Here is an 18,127-nt window from a genome sequence, read left to right on the forward strand (position 1 = left end):
GCAGTTTCTTAGAAATAATCAGCTCAAGATAATCCTTATGCCAAAGAGACTTCTTGAGTTGGTGGGGGGCAAATTCTGCCTTTCCTCATATGCATTATATTTTTTGTCCACTTTTAAGGTGACATAATATAGTGAAAAGAATGTTGGCTTAACAGTCAGAAGACAGAGTTCTAATTCTGATCACTCTCTTCAGGACTCTGTTCCCTCATTTTATGTCTCTGGTTACTGTAGGATAAAAATCCTACAGGTCTTAATATATATATATAAATATATATATATATATATATGATTTTAGATGGGTAAATAGAAGCCCTTCTTATAAGTTGGGTGATTTAAAGAACTTAAAAGTGATGGAGTATCTGTCCTGGAATATGTTTATGAACAAAACAAACAACCATCTGTTCTGAATGGTATTGAGATATTTGGAAAGAAATGGATAAACCTGAGTCTCTAGAGGTTTCTTCTAGATCCATAGTCTTAGGATTATGTTCCCAGTGTAGTAGGTGAAATATAGCTTAACACATGAATTCTGATCATTGTAGAGTTTATTATCTATAGGTTCATGAAATTTTACCACATTGCTACTGGTTCACACATGTGCCATAGCATCCCAGAGCTGGCATCAAGGCTGTAAATAGATGATCTTTCAACTTTTATAAGAAAATAATTTAAGTAGAGCATCATTGAGTAGCTGAAGTTGAGTATTTACTGTATTAGACCTGTTGTATTGGTTAGAAGCAGAGTCCTAAAATCATATTTAAAAGTTTTCAAACAGAGACACCTTATCAAATGAAACACACACACACACACACACACACACACACACACACACACCCCTTTAGAAGTAAAAGATTTTTCCTTTACACAGGAATGATAATGACAACACCACTGCTCTTTTATAGTCTCTCTGGGAGTTTTCCTCACCACAGCAGATACAGAAGAATGAAAGCTTCGTGCCTTGGGAAGGCGGTGTTTTTATGTCTGGAGCTCTTCCATTAGGTCACACTGTTAAAGGAGCAGTTCTTCCTAAGGGAGACCTTCCCTGCTTCATAGCAGCCGCATTTATTCTGCCTACAGCTGCTCTGTTCCCTTGTACTCCATGCAGACCAGCCTTATTAAAACAGGGTGGAATTGATTCTTCTGGAAAGTGCATCACTGTTGGCTTAACCAGCTATTATAAATAGAAAAAAATATATAGCTTGAGTTTTGGGGAAAAAAAAGAAAATACCTTACAAGTTGTATTGGGACATCTCCAAGAATGAAGAGGTATAAAAACAAAGTAAGACTACTAAATTTTGCACAGCATGTATTTTGGCTCTCTCTTTTATGGTACAAAGGAAAGGTATAAAAAGATGATGCCACACTTCCTAGATGATATGGAGGGGAAAACCCAATGTACAAACTTCATTCTCATTTACCTATATGGCCAATGATGTCAGGATCCCCCTCAGCCTACTCCCTCAAGTAAAGAGTGACTAGAGAATATGGTGATTCTGCACTCTTTTCAATTTTCAATTACCTACATTTTTCTTATTTTTGTTTTTAGTTCCTCAGGAGCCCAAGGTATAAAATACCATCTTGACTTTCTTGAGTGGAATGTCAGAGGGAGTCTCTAACAGAATGCTAGCTCTTTCTCCTTGGAGCTCGGTGATGTAATTTCATCTGATTTTCCCCTTCTTTCTGCTTAACATCTGGGCTCTTTATAAAAGACTAGATCAGACTCACAAATATTAAACTTTAAAAATATGTATATATTCCTTACTATCATGAAAACAACTTCCTGGCTTAAAGAAATATAGTGGAGTCCTTTTTTTGTTTTTTGGTTTTTTTTAATATTTCATTTATTTATTTGAGAGAGAGAGACACAGTGAGAGAGAGCATGAGAGTGGAGGTCCCCATGGAGCTGGGAGCCTGATGGAGGACTCAGGACTCCAGGATTATGACCTGAGCCGAAGACAGTTGCTAAATAGACTGAGCCACCCAGGTGTCCTGAGTTCTTTTTTTATATATATGAAGATGGCAACTTGAACATGTGCTCCAAATCCAAATCAGTAGGATGAATATTTCCTGAGGCAAACAGCTGTTGAACCAATGGAGTGGGGACCTGCAGAGTATGAGCCAGGTCTTAGCTCTTCCAGAATTGATGAAAAGGAATGGAAGAACTTTTGACTCTTCTGGTTTTAGGATGCCTATGGAGACCAATGATGTAGAGGTATGAAATGCTGATCAAAATTATTTGAATTCTGCAGAGAGTTTATTCTGTAGAGGCCTACAAATCCCCAGGAGATTTCCCCAGGGGGAAAGATGAATATTCCTGGGAAAACCAGTTGGTCTCCTATATCCCACAAGGAAGTCAAGCAGATGGTATGGGTCTTTCCTAACACTAAAGCCTGCAAAACACTGGCTTTTGCACAGAAGGGGGCTGCAAGAAGAAGAGTTTTCTTGTGATGTTTCCATTTGGGACTGACAAAGAGCTGGCTGGTATGTGCTAGTCTCTTGCTGTGTATACTGTGGTCCTTGAACCCCAGCAACAATGGCATCACCTGGCTGCTTAATAATAATGCAGAATCTCAGCCCCAACCCAGATCTATTGAATCAGAACAAGGATTTTAACATTCCCAGATGACCTATGGACACATTAAAGTTTGAGAAGTCTATAGATTCAGAGACAACCATATCTCCCCTCACTTATGGTATCATCACCACTAAGTTAGATTAGCAACTATACCCACATCTAACTGAGAAAATTAAAACCCCACCAATTACGGTTCTTAGCTGAGTAGTGCTGGGGGCGGCAAGGCTGATGAGTACTTCAGGAGATATATAATGTGCTTTCTCTCTCTCTCTCTATCTCTATATATTAATATGAGAGAAACTTTATATTTGAACTAAAAAGTGAGTAGATAATTTGAAAGAGAAAATGGTCACCGGGTTAAGACTCAAATCAGTGGTCTTGAAGATGAAGTGAAAAAAAAAAGTCTCAAAACAAAACAAAAAATTTTAAAAAATTCAGGTTAAAAAATGTAAATAATGAGAAAATCATAAAAGATAAAAATCTAAGAATCCCAAAATTCAAATAATATGGGATCTATAAGAACAAAAAACAATAGATAGAGGAGAAATTGTGTAATTACACAAGCAGTAGAAGAAAATTCTGAAACTAGATTGAAGGGGTTTAGCAAATTCCACACCAGACTGAGGGGGAAAGAAAGATCAGACATTTTATGCTAAAATCCATGGATCCTAAGAATAAGGAGAGCATTTTCCAAAGTATAGATGAAAAGAAAACAGTTGCTTGCGAAATAAAAAAAAAAAAATCAGATTGACATTAAACTCATTCATCAGCAGGAAACTGGTGGAGTTACCACCATAGATGCCTGAAAATAGAGTATGCAGTCCAGCCTAGAATGCTGGCTTGCCAACAGTACCCAAACCATCTCAGTTAAAAAGTGGGGATTGGCTGGCCAGGGAGGTGTGGTCAGAAGTAAAGGCATGCTAAATTCTCATCTTACGGGATGGGAGGAAGAAGTAGTTGGGGAATATGGCATCTTTGTTGAGGAGAATAATTGGTATCTTGTTTTCATATTTTGGGGGGATATATGATTATGGATGTCATTAAAAATACAACAATAAGGGCACCTGGGTGGCTCAGTGAGTTGAGCCTCTGCCTTCGGCTCAGGTCATGATCCCAGGGTCCTGGGATTGAGCCCCGCATCTGGCCCTCTGCTCTGCAGGGAGCCTGCTTCCTCCTCTCTCTCTCTGTCAAATAAATAAATAAATAAAATCTTAAAAAAAATATGAAACTAGTTGGTATATAACTATAGGTAAATGAAACAAAACTTTAAATTAGGGGAAAAAACAAGAAAGAAAATAATAGTAGCTTAAAAAACAAAAAATAAGTAGAAAGATGGGGAAAAAGAGAAAATAGGACTATGGACTCTGAGTAACAAACTGAGGGTTTTGGAGGGGAGGGGGATGGGGGGCTAGGTGAGCCTGGTGATGGGTTTTAAGAAGAGCACATATTGCATGGAGCACAGGGTATGGTGCATAAACAATGAATCTTAGAACATGAAAAAATAAAATTAAATTAAAAAGAAAAGAAAATAGGAAAGTAGACAGGAAACAAGGTAAGATGAAAGGAGTAATATCAATTATATAAGTTATTACTTAATTATGAATGTATTGACTTTTAAAGATAAAAATGACACAAAGAGATATAAGTTGCAGTTAAAAATCCCACAAAACTAGGTACGTGTTGTTTATAAGCAACAATGATAAAAAAAAAAAGGTGAAATGTGATAAAGAAAAGGTTAGTTGAAGAGAAATCAGGCAAAAAACCAAAACAAAAAAACACAACCCTAAAAACAAGCAAGAGGTATGATAATAATATCAATCTAGAACTTAAAAGGATAAAGAAAGGCATATTTTAGTGAATGATTATACAGTATATCTCTATGTATCGAATAATGAAATGTAGCAGCAAAATAAATGAAGTAAAATACTAAAAAATGTAATGAAGGCCCAACAAAACAATTAGAGTGGAAAAATTTTGATTTTTTAAAAATGTATTTATTTGAGAGAGAGAGCATGAAAAAGAGCTAGCACAAGCAGGGGAAGGAGCAGAAGGAGAAGGAGTAGGAGACTCCCTGCTGAGCAGAGCAAGGGGGCCTGATGTGGAGCTCAATCCCAGTACTCCTGGATCATGATCTGAGCTGAAGGCAGATGTTTAACTGACTGAGCCACCCAGGTGCCCCACAGTGGAAAATTTTAATATATATTTTTTCAGAAGTTTAACTAAAAAGAAAATGCATGGCCATAGAAAAAGCAGGTAAGCAACAAACTTGATTATAAATACATATATGTATATACATATCTGTAAACTTTAGATCCTTTATAAGAAAAAATTTCATAAGTCCAAACAAATTGCAAAAACAAATCCCTCCTTGACCACAAAGGGAACTTGAACGCACTTTTATGTATAGAGATTTTTACCATGCATTCTATAATTATGATCCAATAAAATTAGAAATAAATAATAAAAGTTTACCTTGAAGCCCTAATTGCTTGAAAATGAAGGAATATATCTCAAATAATTTTTAGCTCAAGGATAAAATAAAAGCTTAATTACAAACTATTCAAAAATAAATTAAAACTTTCAAAACCTATAGAACACTGCAAAAATACTCGAGAGAATGTACTTAGACTTTAATGTTACCATAGTTAAAAATATTAATAAAGGGACTTAGTATCCATCTCCAGGCATTTTTAAAAACAGCCACAAAATCAAAAGAAAATAGGTGAAGGGAATGCTTAAAGCTAAAAGTTGAGCTAATAAAATGGAAAAAGAAACACCCCAATTATAAATAGGTTGCATAAAACAAGTAAATCCTTTAGAAGCTTGATTAATACATTCCTGATAGAATAGTTCATTTTTTTTATTTTAAAGATTAAATAATACAGGACATCTGGGTGGCTCAGTCAGTGTTTAACTGTCTGCTTTTATGTAAGTAAAACTGAGTCTTCGGCTCAGGTCATGATTCCAGGGTCTCTGGATTGAGCCCCCTACTGGACTCTCTGCTCAGTGGGGAGTCTGCTTCTTCTTCTCCCTTAGTTCCTCCCCTGCATGCTCTCTTTCTTAAATAAATAAATAAAATATTTTTTAAAAAAAGATGAAATAATACAAATTTGGAAGAAAATTTTGAGGCCTATATGTGTAACAGGCTTTGGAGAGAATATTTTAGGCAAGATGGGAAACCCAAAATATATTAAGGGAAAGATAGATATATTTAGCTACATATACATTAAGATATATTGCCCAGAAAAACATACCATCAACAAAGTTTATAGGCAAATTATAGAGAATAAAACATATTTGAAACACACATGATAAATAAAAAGTTAACGTCTATTGCACAAACTCATAAATTGGTAACCAAGAAAACAAATATCCCAATAGAAAAATTATAAGAATATTAAAATGTAATTCACAAAGGAGTACATTTAAATAACAGTTAATCATTAAAAACGGGCTGAACATCCCTAGTTGTAAGGAAAATGCAAATTAAAAAACAATGAGCTATGTTACTTTATACCCATCAGATGGTAAACTTTAAAAGTAGTGTTAATCTCAAATGTTAGTAGCCATGACAGGATAAAGCTATATACCTTGTTGATGGAAATGTAAAAAGGTATAATCTTTTTAAGGAGAAATATGGCAATAGATTTTAAGTTTAAAAAATGTATATACATCTTTGATCTAGCAATCTTACTCTTTGAAATCTATTCTGTAGAGCTAAAAGAAAGCATTAATATGTAACACTGTATATATACGCAAGTATATTACAGATACTACTTAATGTTAAGAACCAGAAGCAAGTAAATATCCCTTGATATAAGTATGTTTGAATATATTTTTAAAGAGAAAGACTCTTATTATAAAAATTTGAACTTACATAAAAGCAGACAGTATAATAATATAATGAATCCCTACAAATTCATCAAATCATGTTAAAAATTATCAACTTTTTTTCCCAATTTTATTTTATGTATCCCTTTACTTTTTTCTTCCTGGAATATGAAAACATACCCAATATTATATAATTTCACCCATAATTATTCCAAGTGAGAATTCTTTTTAAAAAGTAACTATTACAACATCACTATATCTAGGAAAATTTATAGTAATTATTTAATATCTAATATCCACTTGATGTTCAAATCTCCTCTTTAATTCAAAAAAGATTTTTTACAATTGATTTATTTGAATCAGAATCCAAACAAGATCTACACATTGCATTTAGTCGGTGTATTTCTCAAGGTTCTTTTACTCTTCAAGCGTTCCACTTCCTCTTGTTTCTTCATACAATATATTTGTTGAAGAAACTTGGTTATGTCATAGCATTTTCTACATTCTTGATTTAGCTCTTTGTTTCCTTGTTTTATTTAACATACTGTTTGATTCTTCCCTTTTGAAAACCACTCAGTCTAATTAGATACTGAGGGTCTACAGGTTTTAGTTAAATTGTTTGGATAGAAATGTGTCATAGATGGTGCTAAATACTTCCTTTGCATCACATTTGCAGGCATATAATATCTAGTTATCCCACTTTCAACTTTAATGTGATTGATTAATTGCATTCAGTTAGTGTCTGATGCCCTACCTACTCTTTATCAAAAGTATCAGCATCCCTTGATAATCATTGACTAGATCCATTATTTCATTAGAAGTTTTCTGATTGAATACATTTTGATACAACTATGCCATGAAGTAAAATTTTGCAACTACTGCAAATAATAGTAGCTAAGGCTTTTATAAAATTTACTAATGTAGTTTTCTAAATACTCTGTATATATTTATTGTACCTAATAACAATCCAATGACTTAGAGACTATAAATATCCCCATTTTACAGGCAAGAACTCAGAAATGGAATGATTTGCCTAAAGCCACAGCTACTAAGTGACTGGGTTGGGATTCAAGAGAATAAATGAGCTCTATACCTGTTGCAAAGAGAAAGATGCAAAAGAGTTGTGCGTAAGATGATGATCTTTTTGTAAAAGAAACAAAGGTAGGCTAATGTACATGCTCTTATGAGAAGGCTAAATATTACATTATGGTTACATAGTGGAGTAGAAATGTAGTACCAGGGACGCAGAGATAGAATGGGGAAGTAGAAGGGAAGAAGAGAGACAAGCAAAAAAAAGCCCCACAAAGGTAGTTTTATGAAAAGTTGAAAATAAAACAACATATATGATAGTATATCTTTTATATAAAATGTTGTATGTATGTATACAAACATATACAACACTACATATACATATATGTATGGGTTTATAATCATAAAGAAATGCAAAAATACACAGTTGCTAAATGACTAACAGCTTTACCTTTTTAGGTGATGCTTAATTTTTTATTTAGCCTTTTATATACTACTCAACTATTTTATAATGATCATGTATTTATATAACAACAAAAAAAACAATAAATCTATTTTCTCTGTGGAACAACATTTTAGGACAGTTGGGAATGAATATTACCTTTTAAGCTACTAATATATCAGTTATATAAATCACAAATTCACATCCTTTGAAATTATAATCATTAAATACTTAAGGTAATAAATAGTTAACACAGAATTTGGGTCAATAGTAAAACTTCACTAATTAATGTCATTTGTTAAGATTTATCCAAATTAATAAAAGCTCTGAATTACAGAGTGACAAAGAAAAGAAGTGTCATTTTATTAGCTCCAAGCTATTTACAGTAGAGATAGCATCAGTCCAAGTAAAACAATCACATTTATCATTCACTAGAGTTTGCTAAAGGAGAATGAGACTTACCTTTATGCTAGTGTCTCTCAAAATGCAAACTTCTGCATGTTACCTAAGACTTTATCAGCTGGACAAACTTTTTAGGAGATTCTTACGTTAATAAAAGTTTGAGAGTTACTGTTTTTGTTGTTGTTTGCTTTTTACATTTTTTAAGATTGTGTAGCACCTGTATTTTAATTGTCGTAGTCATAGTAATATATCCTGAAGAGAGATATAACTGGTTTGTATCATCATTTAAGTGATACTATACTTTTTTATTTGTAATTAGATTTTTCACATTGGTAGTTCAAAAGACTAAGCATTCAGAGATAATGTTTCTGAGGGTCTGAAAAGGTTTCTTCAAATAGTAAGTACTTCTGCAATACCAGGTGCTATTTAAGCATGCTTAGTGCATTCTTTTTTTTTTTTTTTTTTTCCTTTTTCTGAGAATGAGAGAGAGAGAAAACACAGGCACACAACTGGGGGATGGGCAGACCTGCTGCTGAGGGAAAGAGAGAATCCCAAGCAGGCTCCAGGAAGAGAGCAGAGCCTTACGTGGGTCTCCATCTCAACCCTAACTCATGACGTGAACCAACTGAGCCACAGGTGCCCTTAATGCATTATCTCTTACAATGCACATGATGCAATGTTAAGATATTCTTTCCTCCACTTAACAGAGGAGAAAATGGAGCTTTATAGTGGTTAAGTAACTGTTAGAGGAGGTTATTGAGAGGATGTGAGTGATGTGACCACCAGTTGACCTGGGAGCTGAACCCTTTTGGGCAGTTGGGGGCTCCTCACTGCGCCTGTTCTTGGACTGCTGTTCCCACAGCCTGAGTGGTTTTCAAGGGTGCCACTTTGAGAGAGCAATGTGCTGCTGAAACCACCTGGATGGTATTGGTGACTGAACCCAGTTAAAGCCTCTGTAAACTAAGATTCTGGCTGGCAGGCATGGAGACTGACACGACTTATGGCCACCCAAGACAAGCCTGTATCTAAGTTCCCTTGCTTTGCTTATGAAATCTGCCACCTACTAATCTGTAGTGGTGATCTCTTTGATTTCTTTCTCTGAGCTCTTCCTGCCCTCTGTGCACTTTCAGAGGCCAATTTCAAATTCGGGGGCCAATTTCAGATTTCATCCAGGGACTCCCAATGTTTCAAATCAAGTTTCAAGGTAGAGAATGGCTCATACCTCTCCATCATTTGCCTGAAAAGGGACCTTAGATTCTGCCTGTCTGTAGGAAAATGCTCCTGATGCACTGTGTCTAGGCCCTCACCTACACTGGGCAGCATTTTTAATGATTACTTGAATCTTATGGATTGAAATGGTTGGCTTACTCTGGTTTGCATCTAATTTCTGTAATCTTGTTATTGTGTGTGTGTGGTGTGTGTGTGCATGAATGTGTGTGTGTGTATGTATATATATATATATATATATATATAGTGTGTGTGTGTGCATGAATGTGTGTATGTATATATATGTATAGTGTGTGTGTGTGTGCATGAATGTGTGTGTGTATGTATATATATGTATAGTGTGTGTGTGCATGAATGTGTGTGTGTATGTATATATATATAGTGTGTGTGTGTGCATGAATGTGTGTGTGTATGTATATATATATATAGAGAGAGAGAGAGAGTGTGTGTGTGTGTGTGTTCCCCCTCTCTAGGTCGTTTTTGATTCTTGACTCCCTGCTCAAGGGAATTACCTGCTCCATGATTCTTCCACTTAATCAGTCTTGCCTCCCCAAACTTTTTATTGAGTTGGTTACTAATTACATATTCTTGGAGCCAGTGATGATGAGTCTTGTAGTATTGAAACTACTCAACTGGGGAGAGACTGTACAATTCAGAACCTGGCAACCCTGGTTAGCGTGTGTAGTAGCAGTGTCCTATAAACTGGGATATTGGAACTGTGGACCCAACACTGGTCATGGAAGGTCTTAACAAAGCCAATAGTCTTATCAGAAACTTCCTTAGGTAAAAAAGCAGAAAGGGAGGCTTATGCTCTTTCTCCTCTGCATGAGCGTTATCTTCTTTTTAAAGTAGTAATGATTAGCAACCTCAAAAAACTTGGCCTTTGAATTACTTCATATTTTCGCAAAAGCAGAGGGGTTACAACCATTGGCTCTGGAGCAAGACAAACCTTGATTTGAATCTGGGTTTTACCACTGGCTAGCTAGATATTAAAAACTGCTGTACCCTTTTTCATCTGTAGAATGAAACCTCATTGTTCCTGCATAACAAATTTCTTGTAGACTTAAAAAATAATAATGCCACAAGGATCTGAATAGCCAAAGCAATTCTGAAAAAGAAAAGCAAAGCTGGAGGCATCACAATTCAGGACTTCAAGCTCTATTACAAAGCTGTACTCATTAAGATAGTACAGTATTGGCACAAAAACAGGCACACAGATCAGTGGAACAGAATAGAAAACCCAGAAATGGACCCACAACTCTATGGTCAACTGATCTTTGACAAAGCAGGAAAAAATATCCAATGGGAAAAAGATGTCTCTTCAACAAAGGGTGTTGGGAAAACTGGACAGCCACACACAGAAACATGAAACTGCACCACTTTCTTATACCACCCACAAAAATAAATCCAAAATGGATGAAAGACCTAAATGTGGACTTGAAACCATAAAAATCCTTGAGAAGAACACAGGTGACAAACTCTCTGACCTCGGCCATAGCAATTTCTTATTAGACACATCACCAGAGGCAAGGGAAACAAAAGCAAAAATGAACTATTGGGACTTCATCAAGATAAAAAGCTTCTGCACAGCAAAGGAAACAATCAACAAAACTAAAAAGCAACTGATGGAATGGGAGAAGATATTTGCAAATGACATATCTGATAAAGGGTTAGTATCCAAAATCTATAAAGAGCTTATCAAACTTACCCCCCCCCAATAATCCAGTTAAGAAATGGGCAGAAGACATGAATAGACATTTTTCAAAGAAGACATCTGGATAACTAATGGACACATGAAAACATGCTCAACATCACTCATCATCAGGGAAATACAAATCAAAACCATGGTAAGATACTACCTCACACCTTTCAAAATGGCTAAAATTAACAACACGTGAAACAACAGATGTTGGTAAGGATGTGGAGGGAAATGGGTAGGGGATGGGTTAAATGGGTGATGGGTATTAAGGAGTACACTTGTTATGATGAGCCCTGGGTGTTATATGTAAGTGATGCATCGGTACATTCTACTTCTGAAACCAATATTATACTAAGTGTTAACTTACTAGAAGTTAAATGAAAATTTGGGGAAAAAAACAAAATAACAGTGCATGTACTGTATAAAGCAAAAATCCTAGAATATGTTTAGAACTCAATTCATGACAGTTATTATTAAAATTAAGATTATTATTTCAGGCTTCTCATTGTCTATGTCATATATAAGTAAGTCATTGTATTTTCTCATAATTTCAATAATCTTAACAGTAAAACATTTTTATGTCAGATGGCAGAATTTTTTTTTTTTTTTGAGATGGCAGAGATTTTAATTTTCCTCTTCTGTTTTTAACCTATAGGGAATCCTATGTGAAAAATGGAAATACTTCCAGATTTTCTTCTTGAGATAGAATGAGTTATAACTGAGAGAAGATGGACAAATCTTAAAACACACACAAATCATTCATTTTGAAGAAAGATTCCTGGTAAGTATACAAAAAAAGAAGACCCAGGAAAAAATGGTTTCAATGCTTCAGTGACGTTCTCGCGAAGTCATTGTGAATATTAGTGCCTTTCCAGGTTATATTAGACTTTCCATTTATAACTAAAAAGAATCATTTATTATTAATACTTTAAAATATTAGAAAAATATTAGTAATATTATTTATTAGTATATAATACTGTTAGCATTTATTAATATACATTTATTAATTACAGACATAATACCTGGTAGTAGTAAGAGTTTTGAGAAGATAATGTATAACTAAGAAAATAAATATCACTATCTTCTAACCACCCAAAGAGACAGAATACATATTGACACTTCAAAATATTCATTTGTATGCCAGATACAAATGTATTCAGGAAACCATATGCTTAGCTTTTGAGAACAACTTTGACTCTTCATAATATATATTGGTGAACTTTCTAAGTTAATACATATGGGTAAACTTTATTTTAGTAGTTACACAGCATTTCATCACATAGGTGTAATTTATCTATTTCTATGTTATAGAAAATTAAGACTGTTTTCACAGTTTTACATGTTTTAAATAAGGCAAGAATGTAATATCAATGAGGGCAGTTACTTTTTCTATTCTGTAAGCCAGCTAAAAATAACACTTGAAGCTTACTTAGTAGGCAAAAAAGAAATTTAATGAATGTTGAATGAATGATGTCTTACTGAGTATCTTTCTATAAAACTCTATCTGTATTTCTGATTATTTCCTTAAATTATTTCCTGAAAGTAGAACTTTTTGACCAAATAGTAGGGGTTTCGTATCCATTCCTCACTATGCACTTCCCAGTCTTTATGACTTTTAAAACATTTATTTGAAAAAAAAAGAAAAATAATGATTCACATGGTAAACATGTACAGAACAAGGGGTGCTTGAATGGTTCAGTTGGTTGTGTTCAACTGTTGATTTCAGCTCAGGTCATGATTTCAAAGTCATGATATCGAGCCCCATGTAGAGCTCTACACTCAGAGTAGAATCCACTTGTCCCTCTCCCTCTGCTCCTCCCACCATCAAATCAACCAAGCAACCAATTAATAAAATCTTTTAAAAAGTAGGTGCACAATAGTGCATCATTATATTCTTAAATATAACCATTTTCTGTTAATTTATTTATTTGACAGATAGATCACAAGTAGGCAGAGAGGCAGGTAGAGAGAGAGGATGAAGCAGGCTCCCTGCTGAGTAGAGAGTCCAATGTGGGGCTTGATCCCAGGACCCTGAGATCATGACCTGAGCCGAAGGCAGAGGCTTTAACCCACTGAGCCACCCCGGTACCCTAAATACAACCATTTAAGATTCCTGTTCATACATGAAACTTTAAAAAGTTACATACAGAAAAGTATTATAAGAAAATGGTGGAGGGGCACCTGGGTGGCTACACTTTAAGGCTATTTGTTCCAGTAATAAATAGCATTTCCTCCTTTAAAGTTTGTATTACATTCAGTTCATCCCTATGTCACTGCATAGGTTTGTATCTTAACAACCTGCCCAATAATTCCCGAGAGTCTTTCTCCTTTCACTTTTTTTCTCCTATTCCTGTGCCCTCTGAGAACTGTGTTTTCCATCTCCCAGTTTCAGCCACTCTTTACCTTAACTGGAGACTGATAAGCAGATTCAACTCAAGGGTGAGTTCAATTCGTTATTCTTCAGGATTTTGTCAACTGGAAGACATCTTCTCCCAATGCTACCTAAAAAAACATTTCAAAGACCTTACAATGGCTTTTTGCCCCATTCCAAGGATATCTGCTTTGATCTACAGCCATAGTTTCTGATTATTTTATCTTCTTTACTTAACAGTTGCTATCCCTGGTTTCTAGAATATATATACTGAAGACCTAGCCTAAGCAAAAGTCAGGATTGAACAACAGAGTATACAATTTAACTGATGGTTCCCAAATTTATATCTCTGGCCTGAACTCTTTACTTAAACCCCAAACTCAAATATTTAGCTGCCAACTGTCTATTAGGTATCTTGAACTTCACAGGTTCAGAAATTGCAAACAAAGTTGTAGATATCTCTTTACCCTTTGGCCTCTTTTTTTTTTTTTTTTTTTTTAACCATTCTCTCTCTCTCTTTTTTCTTTCTTTACCATTCTTTTCCTGATTCATCACATTCCTGCCACACTGCCTTTTACTTATTTCTAGAAAACACCAATTTTGTATCAAACTCAGGAGCTTTCCACATCTGTTCTCTCTGTCCTGAAGACTCTTCCTTTAGACCTGTATACCTCTGGCTTTTTCACATATCATTCAGGTCTCTGCTATAATGTCATGTCCTCAGAGGACTCTTCCCTAAGTTAAATAAGGCAGCCCCTTCTTATTTTTTCTCATTATTCTCTATCCCACTATGATTCAATTTATTCATAGCACTTTCACTACTTGAATTTTTATCTTATTTGTTAACTGTCTGTCTCTCTCCATTATTTACATGCTCTGTCAGAGTAGGGATATGATCTGTCTTCTTCACCATGTATCTCTAGGCAACAGGAAAATACAGTGTGGTGTGTAGTAGCTGAACAGTAAGAATCATTCGTTTAGGTAAATGATTGAATCATACAATTTTTCGATAAGCCAAATACAAGTTTTTTTATTTTTTAGTAGACTCATATTGCTATTTCTTGGTTTGAACATTAAAGGAAGTAGTTGGTTAGTTTAAAGGCCACATTGCACAGATAGTATGTATCTTTAATCTAAATTGAGGGTGATAAAATGTGGCACAGGGGATCTGAGACCTATAAAGGAAAAAAGCAGATTCATATCTTCTGTTTCACTCTCACTCTATGGTTTTTCCAATTATAGCTTTAGCATCACTTTAGTCTGTCCTCTCTATAGATAAGATTTATTGAGATACCCAATTATAGAATTATCCTTTCTTTCTGACAACATGCAATTCACAGAAATGCCCTACTTTCTTGGACCCTGTCCAAAATCACTCAACCAAAATCCAAATCCTTTAATAATTCCTTTTTGACACCCTCTTACTGAGACACCCCAGGATTCCTCATGATGTGTGTTCTCTCTTCAGGCAACCAATAATAAACCCAACTTGTTCAATTATTTATGTTCTTGAGTCTTTGGCCAGAGGGCATTGTTACACCTGACAGCTTGTTACACCTGCTGGCAACTGGTAAAATCTCATGTACACCTAGGTAATTCCTTATAAAGGGAAATTGTAGGACTCCTTTTTGGGTTATCTGATGTAGTGGTAATACACTATACAACTAAGCAGAGACCTACAGCTGCTAAGATCTGCTGATGGAAGTACTGTTGCCTCTTTCTTAAAAGACCCCAATCCTGAGTCTGAAGGCAGTGACAAACTATATTAATATGAATCATATGGAGATCTTGTTTAAAAAAAGATCTGGGGGATGCCTGGGTGGCTCAGTTGGTTGGACGACTGCCTTTGCTCAGGTCATGGTCCCGGAGTCCCGGGATCGAGTCCCACATCGGGCTCCCAGCTCCATGGGGAGTCTGCTTCGCTCTCTGACTCGCTCATGCTCTCTCTCACTGTCTCTCTCTCAAATAAATAAATAAAATCTTCAAAAAAAAAAAAAAAAAGATCTGGTAGGTCTGGGTGGGATCTGACATTTTGTTTTTGTAGCAAGGTCCAGAGTAATACTGAGGACTGAATGTTGAGTAGCAAGTTTTTAAAGGAACTAGAGGCTGTCGACTTGAGCTCCTATTCCCCATTTCCCTCAGTTAGGATGCTCAGATGACCAGATAGGTAAGATGTGAGTTGTGTCCTGAAATTCTAGATTTTTCCTGACCTTCCTTCCTATTTTCGGCTAAGGGGTAGAAACAGATGGAAGTCTTTGTGTTAAATTAGAAATATATATACATATATATTTTTTTTCCCTGAATCTTTAGGTACAACTGAGATCAAAAAGATTTTGAGATTGGTTTGTTACCTAAGTGTCTTTGTTTAGATTCCCCCAGCAGCAAACACTGAGACAAAGATTGGAGATCCAATAGGAATGTGGTCCTAGGAAACACGAGGAAGGGAGTAGAGAAGTGAGGCAGGAAAGAGGAGGCCATCAGAGAGTAAATTATCAACCAAATTATAACTTTTGGCAACTGGAGCTTAATTTCATTGGGGAACTATGTGTAGAGCATACCTTAGAATTATCTCAAGAAAGGGATGAGTATTCTTTATTGGAAACTTTCTAAGGAAATTAATTCTTTATCACTTTTGTCCTGCCTGGATAGCTGGCCTATTGTGCTACTCAGCCAGGAGTGGTGGTGGAAAGAAGTTCTCCAGTAAGGAGTTGTACTTATTCATAGTAAGCAGCCTTTAGCTTAGAGGTGAACACTGAGCATATATATAGGTGAGACATGGACAGCAACCACTCCCTGAGTTGGGGACTTTGCTAATACAAGGTGAGAAGTAATTCACCTCTTATCCTCAAGAAACATAGATGTTTCTGATGAAGGGAAGAACATGCCTGAAGCTAGTTCTTGTCACTAACAACCTTTTCCATGAAGGGTTGACAGCAGGGCCTCCTGAGAGACCTTGAGGCATCACTGAGATGGATGAAACCTTTCTCTGCTGATAAAAAGCACTCCTCTCTTTATCCTCATCAGCTGGAACTGCTATCAGGTGATACCCATTCTGCAAATCTAACAAGGTGAACTCTAGGTGTTCTTTCCAAGTAGACTATTGATCACTCTTAGCTCAGCTATTAACGGTATGATAATTCACACACTCAATTTTTTCCAGACTCCTTTCTCACTACCAAAATTGGAGAGGCATATGGGCTATGATTCAGTAATGATCCTGTTAGCCAACAGTCCTTTAACATGATCCCTCAGGTAATTAATCTTTCACAAGGCAATCTTCCCAGATTGTTCCGGAAATGCCCTCGAGTCATTTAACATGATCGTGTGCTGCTCCCCTTGGGCATATCCCACAACCAGATTTTCAGGGGTTGACTTTAATTTTTACCTTAACCTATCCTTATGCTCAAATACTGGATACCACAAAATGCACAAAGAATGGGCTCAAGTCTCAGGTGTTTCTAGGATCATGCTAAGGAGGAAGGAGCAAGAGATTGTTTTCTTTTCTGGTCCACATGCAATTAAGGCATTGTACATTAGACATCTTAGTGTGCTTAAGTATCTCCTAGGACTTGGGGCTGGCCATGTGTTCTACAAGCTCTCTTATAGTTATCCCTCAACAGATCCTCTATTATCAAACTTGGTGAAGCAGGACACACCACAGAGCTACTTACTACTTCTTTAACAGTCTCTTCAGGAAGAAGAGACTTTCTTACATTATAGAGCTGGCTCATTCTGTTCCCTTTACTTGGGAAATTTGCCTAACCAATCTGCATCAGTTAAGACCCATTGCTGTGGGGCACCTGGGTGGCTCAGTGGGTTAAAGCTTCTGCCTTTGGCTCAGGTCATGATCCCAGGGTCCTGGGATCGAGCGCCACACTGGGCTCTCTGCTCAGCGGGGAGCCTACTTCCTCCTCTCTCTCTCTCTCTCTCTGCCTACTTGTGATCTCTGTCAAATGAATGGATAAAATCTTAAAAAAAAAAAGAAGAAGCTTTAAAAATTTTTTTAAAAAGACCCATTGCTGTGTCTTTACGAACATCTATATTTCAATTATAGCTTCCTTTATTCTTTGTAATAGACACCAATTCATGTCCTTCTGTGACTTAAGATATTGAAACTTAAGATAGAACTAGTAGGAAAAATGTTAACAAACATTTAATGCAACCTATCCTTTTGTAGATGAGGATACTGAGGCCTGGAAAAGTTGTGAGTAAGCAAACAGGCAACAACTAGTTAGTGGCTGTGCTAGGACCTGAATCCAGCATACCAGAGTAGCATCAAATGTTGTTTCCTCAAAAATAGAAACCCAGTAGGATGTAAGCACCTGACTTTTTGTCAGCATATGACACTTTTCATATCCTGCCAGTTACTTATCATTATTTGCTTTGTTATCTTATGTCATTGATGAGATTAAGAACTTTTTACAGGTGGAGCTTGTGTCTCACTCATCTCTGTGTTTCCTTTATTATTAAGCACAGTGCTTTGTCCTGGGAAACAGCCGATACTCACTAACTGCTTAACTAGTAAACAATGCATGAACAAATGAGTGACTG

Source organism: Mustela nigripes, chromosome 2, assembly GCF_022355385.1.
Source record: "Mustela nigripes isolate SB6536 chromosome 2, MUSNIG.SB6536, whole genome shotgun sequence".
NCBI classification, from domain to species: Eukaryota; Metazoa; Chordata; class Mammalia; order Carnivora; family Mustelidae; genus Mustela; species Mustela nigripes.